Consider the following 15936-nt stretch of genomic DNA (forward strand, 5'->3'; position numbering starts at 1 on the left):
CAGACGGTTGATCCTTCCCTCCAACCCCACGACACAGACGGTTGATCCTTCCCTCCAACCCCACGACACAGACGGTTGATCCTTCCCTCCAACCCCACGACACAGACGGTGGATCCTTCCCTCCAACCTCACGACACAGACGGTGGATCCTTCCCTCCAACCCCACGACACAGACGGTTGATCCTTCCCTCCAACCCCACGACACAGACGGTTGATCCTTCCCTCCAACCCCACGACACAGACGGTTGATCCTTCCCTCCAACCCCACGACACAGACGGTTGATCCTTCCCTCCAACCACAGTCGAGAAAACCGAGGTGCAGAGGAGCTAGGTCACTGGTCCGTTTCCCAGCTGGGTGGCCGCAGGGCCTGCTGCGTGAGCCCGAGGCTGGTGTGAGCCCAGCACAAAGATGGCAGGGTTGGAGCAGCTCCTTTCTAGACCATTCTGAGACCACCAGCTGCTCCTCCCCTGTCCGCTGGGCCAACAGCAGCCCGGCTCCTGGAGACCAGAGCAGGACCCCCGAGCTGGGCTGCTGGGCAGAGCTAGCAGGATAGTCTAAGTGTCTGCTCTGTGGTTTTGTTCTGTTTTTGTAATCAATGCATAAATTAACAAACCTGGCGTGAATTCACTCCCTGTTTTTCTGCAGAGCCTCTGCTACAAGTCTGTACCAGGCAGAGACGAAATGGAATCCAACCGACCTGACGGGTTTCCTGCGGGGAGGGTGAGTTCACCAGAGGCCCTGGAATCCAGGTCCCTGGCCTTTTGATAATCAGCTAATTTCCTTCCAGTTCTGAGGATGACACAGGAGAGGCGCTTGGCCAGGGAGAAAGTGGGACCTGGTTCCAGAGGGCAGTCGGAGAAGCTTTCCTTTCGCCTCCAACTAAAAAGTGCCCAAGGATGATTATTTTATACAGAGGGTAAGAAAAAGGATCGGGGAAGAAAGAAATGACCCACAGTAGGAAGGGGCTTCTCCTCAACCGTTCCGTCCTCTGCTTTGTTTTGTCACCATTCATACCCAGCCGTCTAGCGGCATCTTCTTAGCGGCATCTTCTCCCTGCTGCCACCCCTCCCCCATCCTTCCTCCTCCTCCTGGTCCACAGGAAGGCTGTGCCCTCTGTCACCCAGAGCCTCGGCTTGGACCAGAGCCCCGGGCGGCACCGGCAGCTGGCTCGAGCCCAGGGCTCATTTCTGCACGGCCCCTGAGCTGCTGCTCTCCTCCCCTCACCACCCCCGAGGCGGCTCCCGCCCCAAGCCTTGGACACACTGTTCCCATTGGGGTTGGTGACGAGGCCACCGGAGCCCCAGGTCCTGAGGGCATTTTCCTACGTGCGTCTCACCGGGCCGCTTTCTAACCACTGACCTCTCCATGGCCTCCCAGGGTGACGGCCCTCTCCTTCCTCTCTGAGCTGGCCTTTGAGGCTTGTCTTGCAGGTGTCTCCCCAGCACCTGCATGGCTGGTCCTTCCCCCTTCCTTACGAGATTTCCCCTCCTCTGTCTGCCTTCAAGTGTCCAATGTCCCACGTCCATCCTTGCCCTTCTGCTCTTGTCGCTTGCAGCATTCTCCATAGGCGGCCTAGCCACCCCAGGGAACAGGGCGGGGATGGGACCACCTAGTCTCTGCTGATGCCCAAAGCCTGGTCGGCCTGGCAGCCCTGTCTCTGCAGCACCTCCCACATGCCCTCAGGATGGCGACCTCAGGGCCAGCATGCCTGTCTCATCTTCCCCCACCCGAGCCTGCCCCATTTCCTGCATCCCCATTCCAACAAAAGCATCGCCCACCTCCCCCGAACCAGTCCGTTCTCTAGTTGAAACAGGAATTTTTTTTTTCTGGAAAGCATCGTTTCTCAACCTTGGCACTACTGACATTTGGGGCCGGATCATGTTTTGCTGTGGGGCCCGTCCTGGGCACTGCACATGGCCAGCAGCACACCTGCCTCCACCTTCTAGATGCCAGTAGCTGCCCCCAGCCTCAGCTGTGACAAGCAAAAATGTCTCCAGACGCTGCCAATGTCCCCTGGGGACACCACTGCTGCAAAGGGCCAGACAGGGAAGATCGTGGGCTTCGTGGGCCACTTGGCCTCAACTCCAGCCACTCAGCTCTGCCCCTGAAAGGCAAAGACGGCCAGAGACAGTGAGTGCGCATGGCTGGGTCCCAATAAAACCTTATTTACAAAAGCAGGGTGCATGCAGGATTTGGTCCTGAGGCCACACGCCACTGGCTCCTACTCCGGGCGTCACCTGCTCTCTGGCCGGCTCCCGTCCCCTCCGTGCCTTCTTTGGGGCACTACCCATGCCTCACCTGGACACCCACGTCCTTCAAGTTGCCTGCCACCTGGACCCCCTACTCAATTTCTCAGGTACGAGCCTACCCTGACCCTACAAAAACAGAAATCGTTTGAATCCTAACTAGGAAGATGGCCCCCTTTATCGTGGGCCAGGCCCTGTGCTACAGGCTTTACCAACTAATTTAAATCTCCAAAGCGGATCCGGTGAGTAGAGATAACGAAGCAGATGTGAAGAACGAACGTGTCCTAGGACACACAGATACCGCGTGGACCCCACACATTCATCCTACCTGGATCCCACGTGGACAATTCGCTGCTGTCACTGCCCGACACTCCCCCCACCCCCCACGGTGCCCTCCTCCCCCATCTCCTGTCTCGGCCCCTCTGGGTCCACAGGCAGGGCCACGGGACCGAGGGGTGGCGCTGGAGGCCCGCGGCAGCACAGACCGACACTGGCATCCTCGGAGGGGCTCACGCCCTCCTGGGGACACGGGCCCAGCAGGTATCCAGGCCGGCAGCCCCGGGCAGCATCTCAGAGTGAGACCCATGGTTCTCAACATCCGGTGGTCCTGGCTGCCTCTGTCTGGCTGGTTTCCTTTCTGGGAGGTTTGTATTACACTTAAAAATCATTAAAAACGAAAAAGAATATACTTTGTTTCCCATAAAAATGCTAAGCCAGAGGTTTCTGGTTGATCTATTCTTTATCGAAACCTAGGAATGTCAGGCATAATACTCCCGAAGCAGCGAGTCGCCCTTATGAGGTTTTCTGAACGTGCCCAGGCCCAAAGGAAAAGAAACAAGAAAAGAAACGAAGCAGCAGCTCCCTATGGGAACAAAGCAGGAAGAGATGGGGGGGGGGCCCGAGCCTGAGCCCCCCTCCCACATGCCATCCTTTCTCTGTTTCGCGCCCCCCCGCAGGAAGAGAGAGCAGGCTCCCAGCACGGCTTCGCAGTACAGAGAAGGCAGCTTTCTCGGGTGCCCCCGCTCGGCCAGCCCAGGACAGGATTAGGGTCGGAGCCAGAGGGCTGGAGCCGGACAGCGGCAGGGACTCTACCCGCTCCCCACCCACCCGGAGGTCAAAACCCCTCCCTCGCAGGATACAGGCTCCTGGGCCCACCTTGAGGTTCTCACTGGGTAGGGACAGACAGGCTGAGCTGTCACTCAGATACGCACCATTTGAGTTGAGTTTAGTAAAGGGACAATGACAGCAAGGTGGGAGGTTGCAGGAATGCCCTAGGGTAGTGGCAGCAGCGGGGTGGTGGAGGGGGAGGAAGGTACTGGAATCTGGGGAGACAGGGAAGGGCTGCTCCAACCCCCCCCCACCGCCCGCCTTTCTACTGGAGGTAAGGGAGCCCACCTGATGCACTGATTTCAGATGAACCGCCCAGGCCAACACCCCCATTCCCCCGCAGGTGTGGAAAGAACACGAGGGGCAGCCCCAAGGCAGCCACCGCATGTGAGGCCCAGGAGGCTGCTTTCTCGCAACAAGTCTCCCTTTGGTCCTGATGCAGGCGACCGAGGGGCCACATCTGGAGCCACATCTGGAGAGATGCCTGGCCTGACGCCCCTCACTCAGTAAAGCAGCACTTCCCGGCACTGCTGTGTTAGCTCACAGATGGGTGAATCCACAGGGGACAGCACCAGACCTGCCACAGCACGACAGTGACCCAAGCCAGTCCACGCCAAGGGCGACTTCAAGTCCAGGGAAAGCCCTGGCTCTTGGGAGATCTGTAAGATGCCAGGGACAGGTGTGCAGGCGGAGGGACAGGGCTGGTGGGGGCAGGGAACTGGAGTCTAAAACTAGGGGTCTCGACAAGAACTTGGAAATGAGAGAAGATGGCTCTTAAAATTAAATCAGAACATCACAGGATGATGGATCCTAGCAGCGCTATTCACAACAGCCCAAAGGCAGAAACAACCCGAGCATCCGGCGACAGATGAACAGACCCACACAGCGGGGTCCCTCCATACGGTGAATATCACTCAGTGCGAAAAGGAAGGACATTCTGACACATGCCGCAATGTGGGTGAACCTTGAACACACTGCGATAAGTGGAAGAAGACTGTCACAAAGTCATGTATTGTACAGTTCCGCTTATAAGAAATACCCAGAAGAGGTAAATCAAGAGAGACAGAAGCAGGTCAGTGGCTGCCAGCAGCTGGGGATGGGAGGGATGCCCCGTGGCTGCTCCCAGGTCTCCTGTTGGGTTGGTAAAAGGCTTTGGAACTAGAGGTGGTGGTGGTGCAACTTCTTGAATATACTAAGTAACACCACATCGGGACACCTGAAAATGTGCCCACCAGAAACCCAATTCAGGCTAATATGTGTGTGTGCACGGAAAACAGTCTGAAAAGATACCTTTACTTAAAACATTGTATACGTTGAAATATAGCTTTGTTATAATCGGGGTAAACTACTAAGGGATGGAGAAAAAAATTCCTACATGTGGTCAGGAGGGAGGCTGGTCCAGCAAAGGGAAGAAGCCGTAACAGGAGGAATCAAGGTGAACTGCACCCCAGTTACGGCCAGGAGGCAGCCGCTGGTCAAGGGTGCTGACCCAGAGCCCCCAGGCACTGTGGTCCCACTAGGGCAAGGCATCCCCAGTAGGGACAGGTGCAGGGAATTGGGGGGGGGGCAGGGCGGGGCGGGTTGAGGACTCTAAACACGCAACTCAAACGCGCTAAGCAAAGATGGGAACAGACTGGGGCAGTCAAAGCAAGCTGCGGGAGGACGGGATGGGGGCCTGGAGTCACCTGGATGCAGAGACTCAGGCCTCCCAGCCTGCGGGCCCTCGTCCTCACCCCTGTGGGTTCACCTTCATTACACCAGATCCACTGCTCCACCACGATGTGGGAGCGAACTGTGAAGGCACTGCCCTCCCCAACTGCAGCCCCCATCCCCATTCTGCAGAAGAGCAAACTAAGGCACCACTAAGGGCCGGTGGGCAGAGCCACACAGCTTTAGTGACTGAGATTTGCATGTGGACGGGTTTGTTTCAGAGTCCAGGCCACACCCTGTGGCCAGGACCCCATCCACCGGAGCTTAGTGAGATTCACTCTGAAGCCCACTCTTCAGTGGTACCCTGAAGAATGTCTACCAAAACTTAGCATCCCAAGGAGAGCAAACTGTTTCCTAGCGACATATGCAAACTTGCCTCGTGACAAATATTTATGCCCAAGCAGATGGAGGCCTGGTTCTCAAGTTACGTTAAGTCCACTGGAAATCTAGAGATCCCTGGGGTGTCCTCTGATGGAGCCCGATGGTCTGGGCCTTGGCCCATTGAACACAATCTTTATCAATAACAGGTGTGTCCCCGTGGGGTTTAAGGATCTCTAGCTATCAGTCCATTTAGAGGGTCCTCAAGACCCTGAAATGATAGGTACAACGTTACAGGTATAGAGCTGCTTTTCTAAAGGGAAAGCTCAGAGCCCTTATCAGAGTCCTCAAAAGATTTTTGCCCTGGAAACCCCTGACTTGGAGGAAGGCCTAAGACCGGCTTGGAGATAAGGTGACCGGGAGATAAGCCCGTGTTGGGTCTGACTGAGGGCCTGAAGGTCTGCCCTTGACCAAGAGTGTTCAGCCCAAGCCCAGATGAAACTCTTCTTTCCTTTATCTGGTTATTATTTCTGTTGCTTTTGGTTCAGTCCCCATGATATTTGCTCCTTTATAGAATGGGGAGGACCTGGCTTATGAAAATTACCTTTGGACTGTAGCTGAGCTGGGTTTGCTCTGATTCATACCTGAAAATCGGAGATGCTGTGCGGGTGGTCAACAGGGGCAACTGAGCCCGTGCGTGCTGCAACAACTGAACCCTCGAGCCATCTCCTCACTCTCTGGGAGTTTCACTGCCCGGCCCAGGCACACCCCCAGCCTGGACACCCCATGGCCCCGGCCCCTCCGATGTGTCAGCAACAGATACCACGTACAGGTGAACCAATCCACTGTCTGCCTGCCGACCCAGAATTGAGGACCAGCTCAGAAGGGTCAGTGGGGCCCAACCCACTTCTAAGAGCAGGGAGCTGAGAAAGTCAAAAGTGGCCCAGGGGCACGTCCTGCACGGGACGTGCTGGCTGGTGGGCATTCCTAGGCCAGGAGCACACTGGCTGAGCAGCAGGGGCCGGGTGACCGGGGAACGTGCAATTCGATTCTTGAAGAGCAGCTTCACTTCTCAAATCCCGGATCCCAGGTCTTCTGCGATCTGGGGGCTTGATCTCTGGATCTTTCCAACAATCCTCCCACTTTTTCTCTTGAGCAAGTTTTGAGCGCATATTCGATCCCTTTTTATCTCTGAGAACCTTCTGAGACTGGCTCCATCTTTACAGATGAGGAAACCGAGGACAAGGAAATTAATTTATGCAGAATGCTTATGTGCTCCTAATTGAAATTTGTCTCTGCTTGGAAAAGACCAATGCGATAAGCTCTCTGCGTAGACATTTTTCTGACCCAAGAATGAAACACAGTCACTCAGTCCTTCCTAAATTGCAGCCGGCCCAGTCAACTTTAAATAATGAACAAAAGGGGAAAACTCCAGCCAGAGATAGGGAAACTGCGGTTTTCTGATTAGATTGGGAAGTTCTTTGTAGTCTAAACAGGTTTCATCGAGAGACTGGAAGGCTCTGGGAATAAACAACAGTGGAATCTTTCTTTGACTCACCTCTTTTATCTCCAGAGCCTCAAGTATGTTAAAAATGTCTCAGCGGTCCTAATGACACGCCTGCTTTTAAGAAGGGTGAAGAGGCAGGCTGGTGATGAGATTAAAACACAAGACCTGTAAGGATGCAGACGCCGTTTCTGGGGGAGCGCGTGGGTTTCTCACCCACCCGCATTCTCCAGGCTTCACTCCGTGGCACCCGACCTCACAGTCAACCGCAGCCTTTATTTAATGAGGCAGCACTTATGTCAGGCTTATTCATACAGAGGTTTTGAAAGAGGCTGAACACAGCCTTACATCCAGGCCATGCGTAGCCGGGTCCCCATCCCCCCAGTGGATCACCTGCCGACCACTGTGACGTCAGACCTCACCTCCAGAGGGACCCTGCAGGCCTGGGATGCCAGCCTTGGTTGCTCCGTCCTGAGGACACCTGAAAGCCAGGATCTCCCTTACATACAGACCGGCCCCCGATTCAAACCTCAAAAGTAAACCAGTTAGTGGTGGCCAGGGCATGGGGACAGGGGGCAATGGTAGTAGTTACTTAATGGGGAGGGCGGTCTTCTTCTGGGGTGATGAAAATGTTTTGAGACCAGAGACAGGGGGTGGTCACACAACACTGTGAATGCTCTAAATGCCAACCAATCTGTACCCTTTTAAATGGTCGACTGAATGCTGTGTGAATTTCAGATCAAAAAACAAGACAAACTCACGTAATCAGAAACTGCGGAGATCCCGGGTCTGAAAAGTAACCCCTGCAGAGCAAGAATTTGTCAGTGACTGTACATGTGGTCCAGACGGTGCCCGGCCAGAGTCCCCTGACAGGAAGCATGGACAAGTCCAGGCAGCTGGACAGCACCAGCCTTTGAGATCAGCCAGCTTACTTCCTAACTGTATCCTGTTCGAAGGAAATGTACCGTTCAAAGAGAAAAACTCTAATTCCATCTGTTTATTTTTACTCTAAAAATCACCTACGTGGCTCACGTTTCTGACTCACAGTTGATAGCTACCGGCCGGAGTGGGACTCGGGGATACTGGCCCACGTAGCTCATGTGTCCTCCCAATAAGGAAGGATGGCTTGGGGCACACACACAGGCTTATTAATAACTCTCTGAACTTGAACTTGAATGAGGCACTCTCTGAGCCTCACTTCTTGTCTGTAAAATGGGCAGGACATATGGAGTGTTCCTGGGCTGGAGGAGATACGACAGAGGAGGGTGAGCGGAGGCTGGAGCTCCCGCTTTCACGGCCACTGGCAGGATCACGGGAACCAGCCTTGACCTCCGTCTCCCCACAGAGCTCCTCCTTGGCTGGCACCGCCCCCCCCACCCGCCCCGCACAAGGAGCTGTCGGGCCAAGCTGTTACTTGCCGGTTACACTGGTCCTTCACAGGGGTCTTAAAGTGAAGGGAACTGGAGCCAGGCATCTTTCCTGCTCCCTCACCTGGTCCATCACCTTGAATAGCAGCTTCCACCGGCCCTTCAATAAACTATTCCTAACAGTGATAACAGAGGGGGAATTACATTCAAATCACAAAATTAGGCACCAGCAAAACCCTGGGAAGCTCTGCCTCACAATGGACTTGAGATAAATCAGATCCTGAATGTTAAGAAGCAAAGAGGAAGCACTGCGTTTACGTTTCTGGGGGAAAAAAAGCCACACAAATTGGCCAGATGTCAAGATCCCATTTTGGTCACAGCCAGTGGGTGGTCTCTTTAAATGCTGGGAGACACATGCCCACTCCCCTAAATTCCACACAGAGCCCATCTGTCATCTCCAAGGCAAGCAGAGGTGATCCTCCAGCCTCCCAGGAACCCCTAAGGACAAGATGAGAACAGCAGGCACTGCTTCAGCTCATCTTGAGATGGAAGGCTGTCCGTCTCAACCTCCTGTTTCCTCTTCCCAGAGGTCCTGCTGCCCCGGGTACCCTGGCTCAGTGCCGGAAAAAGCAAACCACATAAATGACACCCAGGGGAGTGCCAGAGCCAGAGAGGGGTCCCAGGTGGGGCCCCACCGACCTCCTTTTCTGCTTTGCTCAGGAGGGGGTCTGCAACCAGACCCCCAGTGCAAACGCAGAGGTGGGATCCTGTGGGGGTCAGGCAGGGAGCCCAGCCGCACCACCGCTGGCACCTATCACGTTTATCTACAGAAAAGAACCCAGCTGCATACTTGCTTGCTGGACTTCAGAAACCCCAGCGTTCAGCCCCTTGCCAGTCCAAAAGAATGTGAGGAATGTGGATGCCTTTCACTGGGTTTCACTGCAACCCAAACAGACCACAGCCTCCGGGGCTTGCTGATGGCTGCTTCCTGGGCAGAAATATTTTAAGTCTCTAAGACCTCAGCGGGGCGAGGATTAGCCCTGGGACAAGAACACTCCTGAATTCCTCACTCACCGTTAAAAGTCCCCGGGTCATAACCTGCAAATGTCCCCAAACATTCTTTCGGTCCTAGAGCACAGGCTGATACTGGAAAACAAAGAAATGTGATATAAAAGGTGGGGAGGGAAGAAAGTTGAACCAAAGCCAATCATCTTCCCCCAGGTGAACAGAAGGCGCCCGGGACGTAAAGAATAACCTTCACTAATTCAAGCACTTTATTTGGAACGGCTTTTATTATTCACACCTGACCCTGAAAGGAAGCAGCCTCTGCGCTGTTCCGTCTCAACTCCCCTCTTCACCCCGGGTCTGCAAATGACCCCGTTAATTTACACCCACTCCTTTCACCCGGAGAGGAAAGTCCCATTGTTTTTAAACTCATGAAGTCTGCACTGTATCATGTAGATGATCTTACTCGACTGGTTTCACAGAAGATGGCTCTTCCTACTAGCATTGCCAGCCGCGGGAATAAAAACCAAAAACGGCCGAGAGTGTATCCGCGAGCGTTCTACCCGGCCACCCTTTACGCTCCCTTCTGCTGGGAGTTGCCGGATGCCTCCCATTCTTACTCCTGAACACGGGCTAATGCTTCCTGTTAACATTTTCTGCCATCGCACTCCTTCCCAGGACTAACCTCTCCCAGACCCACACAGCCAAACGGGTCGCACCTCGTCACTGGTGGCCATTGTTCGGGAAACTCAGAACCTCTTAGGTTTTAAGAATAACTCCTTTGTGTAAACACACAGGACAGCCAACCTGGGCTCCTCCGTCCCCAGGCTGTTCCAGGAGGAGGACAAGCTGCCCGGCTGGTTTCTGGGGAGAGTGAGAACGTTCCACCGGTGGCCACAGAGAGGAACGTCGCGGAGGTAAACAGAAACCAGGGGCTGTTCTGGGAACTCGCCGGTGCCAGGCACACCGGCGACATCTGACCTTCCCACGTGGGGACACGGACAGCTGACGAGGATGTGAAGACAGGGCTGCAGAGCGGGGAAGGGCCGAGAAGGGTCATGGGGAAGCGACCCCTCCCTCCCGAGGCTCTGCGGGCACACGGGGCCCGTCTCCCAACATGGGTCTGTGCCTCTCGGTCACGACACAGCCGCCTCCATGCGGCAGGCCCCGGTCCGGCTGCTTCTCAGACGCCTTGTCTGCAGCACTCACCTGCAACCGGGCCCAGCGACGTCAGAGGACCAGTCCCAGGGCCCGGCCTTCTGTCCAGAGGAGGAAGATGCTACCAGACAAAAGGGGGAAACGTGACTAAGATTTAGAGTCTCGTTCAGCTGAAGAACTCATTTCCACCTCTTCCCTCCAAGACTCTTCCACACCAAGAGCAGATTATGTTCTAAACTGCATTTATCGGGAAGGTGAGGACGGCGGTGGATGGCTGGGATGGGGCACCGGGACCCCTTTGCACCCCGGCTGCTGCGAGTGTGGCCGGCTTCCCAGAACTGCCTCCTGGAAAGAGGCACTCCTCCCCCCAGATCACGGCCCCGCCCTGGGGCGGCTACGAAGGGGTGAAAGGATGCCCGCCACCCCTCTCCCAACCCGTATGAGTGGGAAGTGCAGTCCCAGGGCCGGAGTGTCTGTGGGGTCTCCAAGGGCTTCCCTCTGCCCCCAACCCCCGGTCTCTTCCAAGGGGGCCGACCCCAAGAGGGCGTCACAGTAAACCTGCATGGTGACCTGTGTCACCGTTGGCTTCTGGGAGCCCAGCCTGCCACAAGGGCTCTTTTCTGCTTGTGTCTCCCCCACGGTGCACCGTCTTCCCTCACCTGCTGTTACTTCTGCTGCAGAGACGGGCAGTGCTGGCTCAACAGAATCATCTTATCAGCTGAACCCAAAAGATGTATTCCTGGTGCCTTCCCAGCAGTGGGGTTTCCTCCCCACTTGCTGGTCATTTAGGAGGTGGTTACTAACAAGTAACCATGGAGGCCATGTCTGTGACAGATTCCTTAAACAAGGATGCTGATGGATGGTGGAATTGAAGGTACCACCACCGCGTGGCAGCCCCCCGCCACCCCGATGTTCTGGACGGCAGTAACAGAGCTGCTCCGAGCTTTACAGGAACCCTGCACCTGGCCAGACTGTGAAACAGGAGGAAATTTCATCCTGGATACCTTCCCTAAATCACTGTCCTTGCCGGAACAGACCCTCGGCTGCCTAAATGATTCACATGCAATTACAAGGAGCATCACCAGAGGGCAAGAATTACCCCTGAGATGCCGGGGCAGCTGGCCCCGGTCTTCAGAACACCGGTTCCCCTTGGCACTCCCATGATTAAATGAATTCCGGATGTACCGAAAGCCCAGAGGGAGGGAGAGGGAGGCACGGAAGGAAATCAACCAGAAGCAAAGAGAAAATCCGGCAGGTGTACAGTTAACTCTCGAGGTAGAGACAGACCTAAGCGCGCAAGCAACGTATGAAACCACAAAGGCAAAAGCAAAAGCTCCAGTGAAATCGATGCACGCCACGAAAAAGGCAGCAACGGCAACGGCCGAGGAAACATATTCAAATGTGACAAAAGGTTTAGATCCTGAGAAGATGAGAAAATGCGGGGATGGGGGAGAATGTTCAGGACTCAGAGGCCGCTGTCCACCCATCACGTGGATTTTGGATGCGTCCACCATGCAGCTCTCGGGTCCAAGGACCTCGGGGTGTCATCAGATGGCTCGCAGTACCCCAAAGACTGTCAAGACAGAGCAGGTGGGAACCTCGTTGTATTAAGGGGGCGGAGGCACTGAAAAGGCCCGGGGCAGGTGAAACATTGCAGAGGTGGCCTCTCCGAAGCGGGTTCATGGTTTTTGTCTGCTTTTTCTGACTTCTCTAAGCTTTCCACTTTGTTCTACGGTGAGAATAGTATGCATTTATTGTATTCTTTTTTGTTTTCAAGTCACTATACCAGCCTAAAAACTTGGATGTCTCCTTTCCTTTATAAACCCCAAAGCCCCCGTATCTAGGCTGGGGGATGGGACTTTCTATCTACCCTACATCCCGACCAGGGGCCCACACTGCTGGGCCTCTGACCCCTGCACGGGTCCATCTGCAGGCCCTTCAGGAAGGGCAAGAAGTGGCTGGGGGCTGGCGAGGCCACGGGGTCTCCCTGCAAAGAGCATCTCCGTGCAGCTAACGGCCTTGGCCTCTGGCATCCACGTTACGGCTCACGCTAAGGCCCATCCCCCAGACACAGGGTGTGACTGTACGCTCTGCGGAACCAGAGCCGACCGCCACCAGGTCTTTCTGAAGAGAAAAGTATGTTTCCCCTCTCAGTCCTTTTGCACATCCTCATTCACTGCGGCTTTAGGCGCCGGGCCGCTCAGCACTTGGGGCAAGGGCCTAGGGAGCCACTGGGCTTTTCTCTTGTCTACTCCAGCAGGCTCCTGGGTACAGAGCTTCTGTTTACAGCCCAACGGCCCTGAAGCTGAGCTCTATTCCCTCAAATGGACCCTGGCAGGTTCCTGGATGGGCCATGGGCAGGTACAAGTGCACACCTGGAGCGCTCTACCCACTCGGTGTTCACAACTCTGGCCGTGAACAGTCATGCCGATGAGGTCCAGGGTGGGGGGGATTAGGTGAACAGGACCAGCTGGCCCCTTTCCACCTCCCCAGCTCCAGGTTCTACCTCTCTGGAAGCCCCAGTCTTCTGCACAAAGACCAGCTTTCCTGACAGGAGAGGGGTGTGGTCCTTCACCCAAAGAGGGAGCCGCCAGTCACCAGGGGGCCCATCAGTCCCCATGGCCCCCAAAAGGAAACACGGGACTTAGTGTATGTGGACCAAGTTAGCCCAAAGCTCTGGAGTGTAGAACATGCCTAATTCCCTGATTTTCTCGTTGGTTTCCAGACACATCAGTGCTTTTATTAGCCGAAGTTTGGGGGAAATCTCCGAGAACCAAAGAGCTGTAAAAAGCAATGCTGAGAAGACTCTGTTGTCTTCCAGAGCCTCCAAGCATGAGTACGGTCCAGTGAGAACAGCACTGAGGGCGCCCTCATGCATCACTTAGTAGCTGTTTTAGCCACAGCTTACAATCTCGGCTGACGATGTAGCTACAGAGTTAGTCCTACCTGAGGAAGTCTGGAAAGCTCCGTAGGTAAACTTAGAGGTTCAAGAAACGTAGACAGTAGACTCTATTCCAGCAAAGACAGAGATGACGGCCCTGTCTTCAATTCTCACCCCAGGACAGGCCCCAACAAGACACTCAACCATTCTCTCCACTTGCCCTATGTCATGAATCAAATTATGCCCCCCAGCCCATGCCTATGTTGAAGCCCTAACCCCCAGACCCTCAGAATGTGACCATATTTGGAGAAAGGGTCTTTATAGAGGTAATCAAGTTATAATGGGGTCATTAGGGTGACTCTAAACCCAATATGACTGGTGTCTTTACAAAGGGGGAAATTTGGAGGCAGATACACGCACACAGGGAAAACTCCACATGAAGGCAGGGGTCAGGGTGATGCTTCTACAAGCCAAGGGCTGCCAGCAAACCACCAGAAGCCGGAGAGAGGCCTGGGACAGCTTCTCCGGGACAGCTTCAGAAGGAACCAACCCCGCGGACACTCAGTCTTAGAGTTCCAGCCTCCAGAACTGTGAGACAATAAATCTCCGGTGTTTAAGCACCCCCGCTTGTGGTCCTTTGCTACAGCACCCTGGCAAACGAATACAACCTATCTGCAAAACGGGATTAGGAATTCTCACCATGCTGCCTGTCTTCAGAGCTGAAAGTGACAGATTCAAAAATGCTCTGTAACCCCGGATCCACCTGGACCGACAGCTCGGCCTGTGTTAACCCCACGAGAGCCGTCCGTGCTGCAGGACCAAGCCTCTCGGGGCGGGACCTACGTGGTCCTTTGATGTCACTGAACACCCACACCTGCGTGCTTTGTTCCTACAATCCCAGTATGCGCTCAGTGGCCCTATATCCACGCAGACGCCCAACACAGCTCTTCAAAGCTGGAGGGGAAGCGTTTCCAGGGGGGTTTTGGGGAGACTGGAAAACCAGGAAGCTTTTTCCTTAGGTTTCCAACCGTCACGACGGAGACAGACGGATCCACCAGCCAAAGGATGCTTTATATCCCGCATCTGACAATAGCTAGACTAGGATCTCTCCGCGGCAGGGCTCGGTTCTCGCCCACCCCTGACCCACCACACCTGGAAACACCAAAAGTAGCAGCGCTAAAGCACAAAGCAGAAGCCAAACCCAGCCCGACACACGTCTCTGCCCGTGAATGAAGAACAGATTTCAACAGTTGGAGGAGAAAATCAAGACTACTTCATGACATAAAAACTATATGAAATTCAGGTCGCAGGGTCCAGAAATATAATTTTATTAAACACAGGCACACCCGTCGTTCCTTTACGGTTTGTCTGTGGTTCTTTTGCGTGTCAATGACCGAAATACTTACTGCCTGGCCTTTTACAGTAGAAGTGTGCCGACCCCTGCTCTACACCAGCCCTACACAGACAGGCCACGGGGCAGAGGGCCAGGCCGGGGTAGGCTCAAGCCACAGAGAAGTGGGCAGCACCCGCGGCGGGTGCATAGCCGAATGGCCGAGGGCTGGCCAGGTAGCGGGTAGGATCTGAGACGGCAAAAGGGAAGGGAAGGCGAACAGAGGGAGGTGTGGCTCCAAACGGAAACAGGAATGGCCCAAAGGTAAAATCATCCACTGGAAACTGTTTACTGGAGCTGGCTCCAACCTCCAGTGAGGAGCGTTCCCGGGCCCCAGCCCTGAGCACAGGTTAGCAGCATTGCAGCGCTATGGGATGCTCAAGGCACGTCGGGGTCCTGTGGCCTGGCCGTGGACTTCGCCCTCGGTTTTTCATTGTTTATGGAAGAAACTACAGGGCCACAATTGACAAAACTGAGAAAAATCACGCTTCTGCAGACTGACCTTTGTATTTAATGCTAACAAAATAAACACTAGTAAAACTGTTCACTGAAACAGTATTTAGGTACGTGGTGGGTGATGTAGCCAAGTGAAATCATGCCTGATCTATGGGGCAGAATCTTCTTACACAGAATACGGAACTGGTTCACCTACCTCTCCTAAAATTTCACAACATTTCAAATGGTATAGATGGTGCGGTAAGGAATACCCTTTCCCCTCTCGTGTATGAAACCAATATTGAATATGAAGCACAAAGGGGGTATTATTGAGACACACATCAACCAGACGCCCACAGTGGTTTCACCCTGTACATCTGTGGGCTCCCACCTGGTGCCTGACATGGTATCAAGTGGGTGGTTTAGTTCATTGTGCGCGGCCGGCGTCTCTGAGCATCCTTCCTCCCTGGCAGGGCGGGGAAGAGGTCTCTCAGGTATGTGGGCGCCCACACCTGTGGCCAGAAGGCTGCCGTCTCCTCCTCCTTTAGGCTTCTTCTCCCACTGGATGGAGCTGGTGGGCCTTGTTACGGACATTTTAATGGATTTAATTATCACATAAATAATTATGTGAGATGAGCAGTTTCCAGGACTGGTCAGGTGGAATATTTTGTAAAAGACTCGATAATGGGGAATCGCTTAAAAACAGGCTGGTAAACTAGACCACGTTAAACATTTAAGGAAAAAACAATAAAACTCCAGAAGAACTCTGGACTCAAGACAGCTTTGCCAGCCTTTGTGTTGTCACTTGACTTTA

The 15936-nt window shown here is 54.3% G+C and overlaps 1 long non-coding RNA gene across 1 annotated transcript; it reads left to right on the plus strand.

Annotated features, from left to right (window-relative positions):
• The first annotated feature begins 10551 nt into the window (after nucleotides 1-10551).
• LOC116756553 lies at nucleotides 10552-14657 on the plus strand. Its single transcript, XR_004350680.1, has 2 exons — nucleotides 10552-12006; nucleotides 13142-14657. It is a non-coding gene; the product is annotated as an uncharacterized LOC116756553 (long non-coding RNA).
• The last annotated feature ends 1279 nt before the right edge of the window (nucleotides 14658-15936 follow it).

The sequence above is a fragment of the Phocoena sinus genome, chromosome 7 (assembly GCF_008692025.1).
Source record: "Phocoena sinus isolate mPhoSin1 chromosome 7, mPhoSin1.pri, whole genome shotgun sequence".
Taxonomy (NCBI): Eukaryota; Metazoa; Chordata; class Mammalia; order Artiodactyla; family Phocoenidae; genus Phocoena; species Phocoena sinus.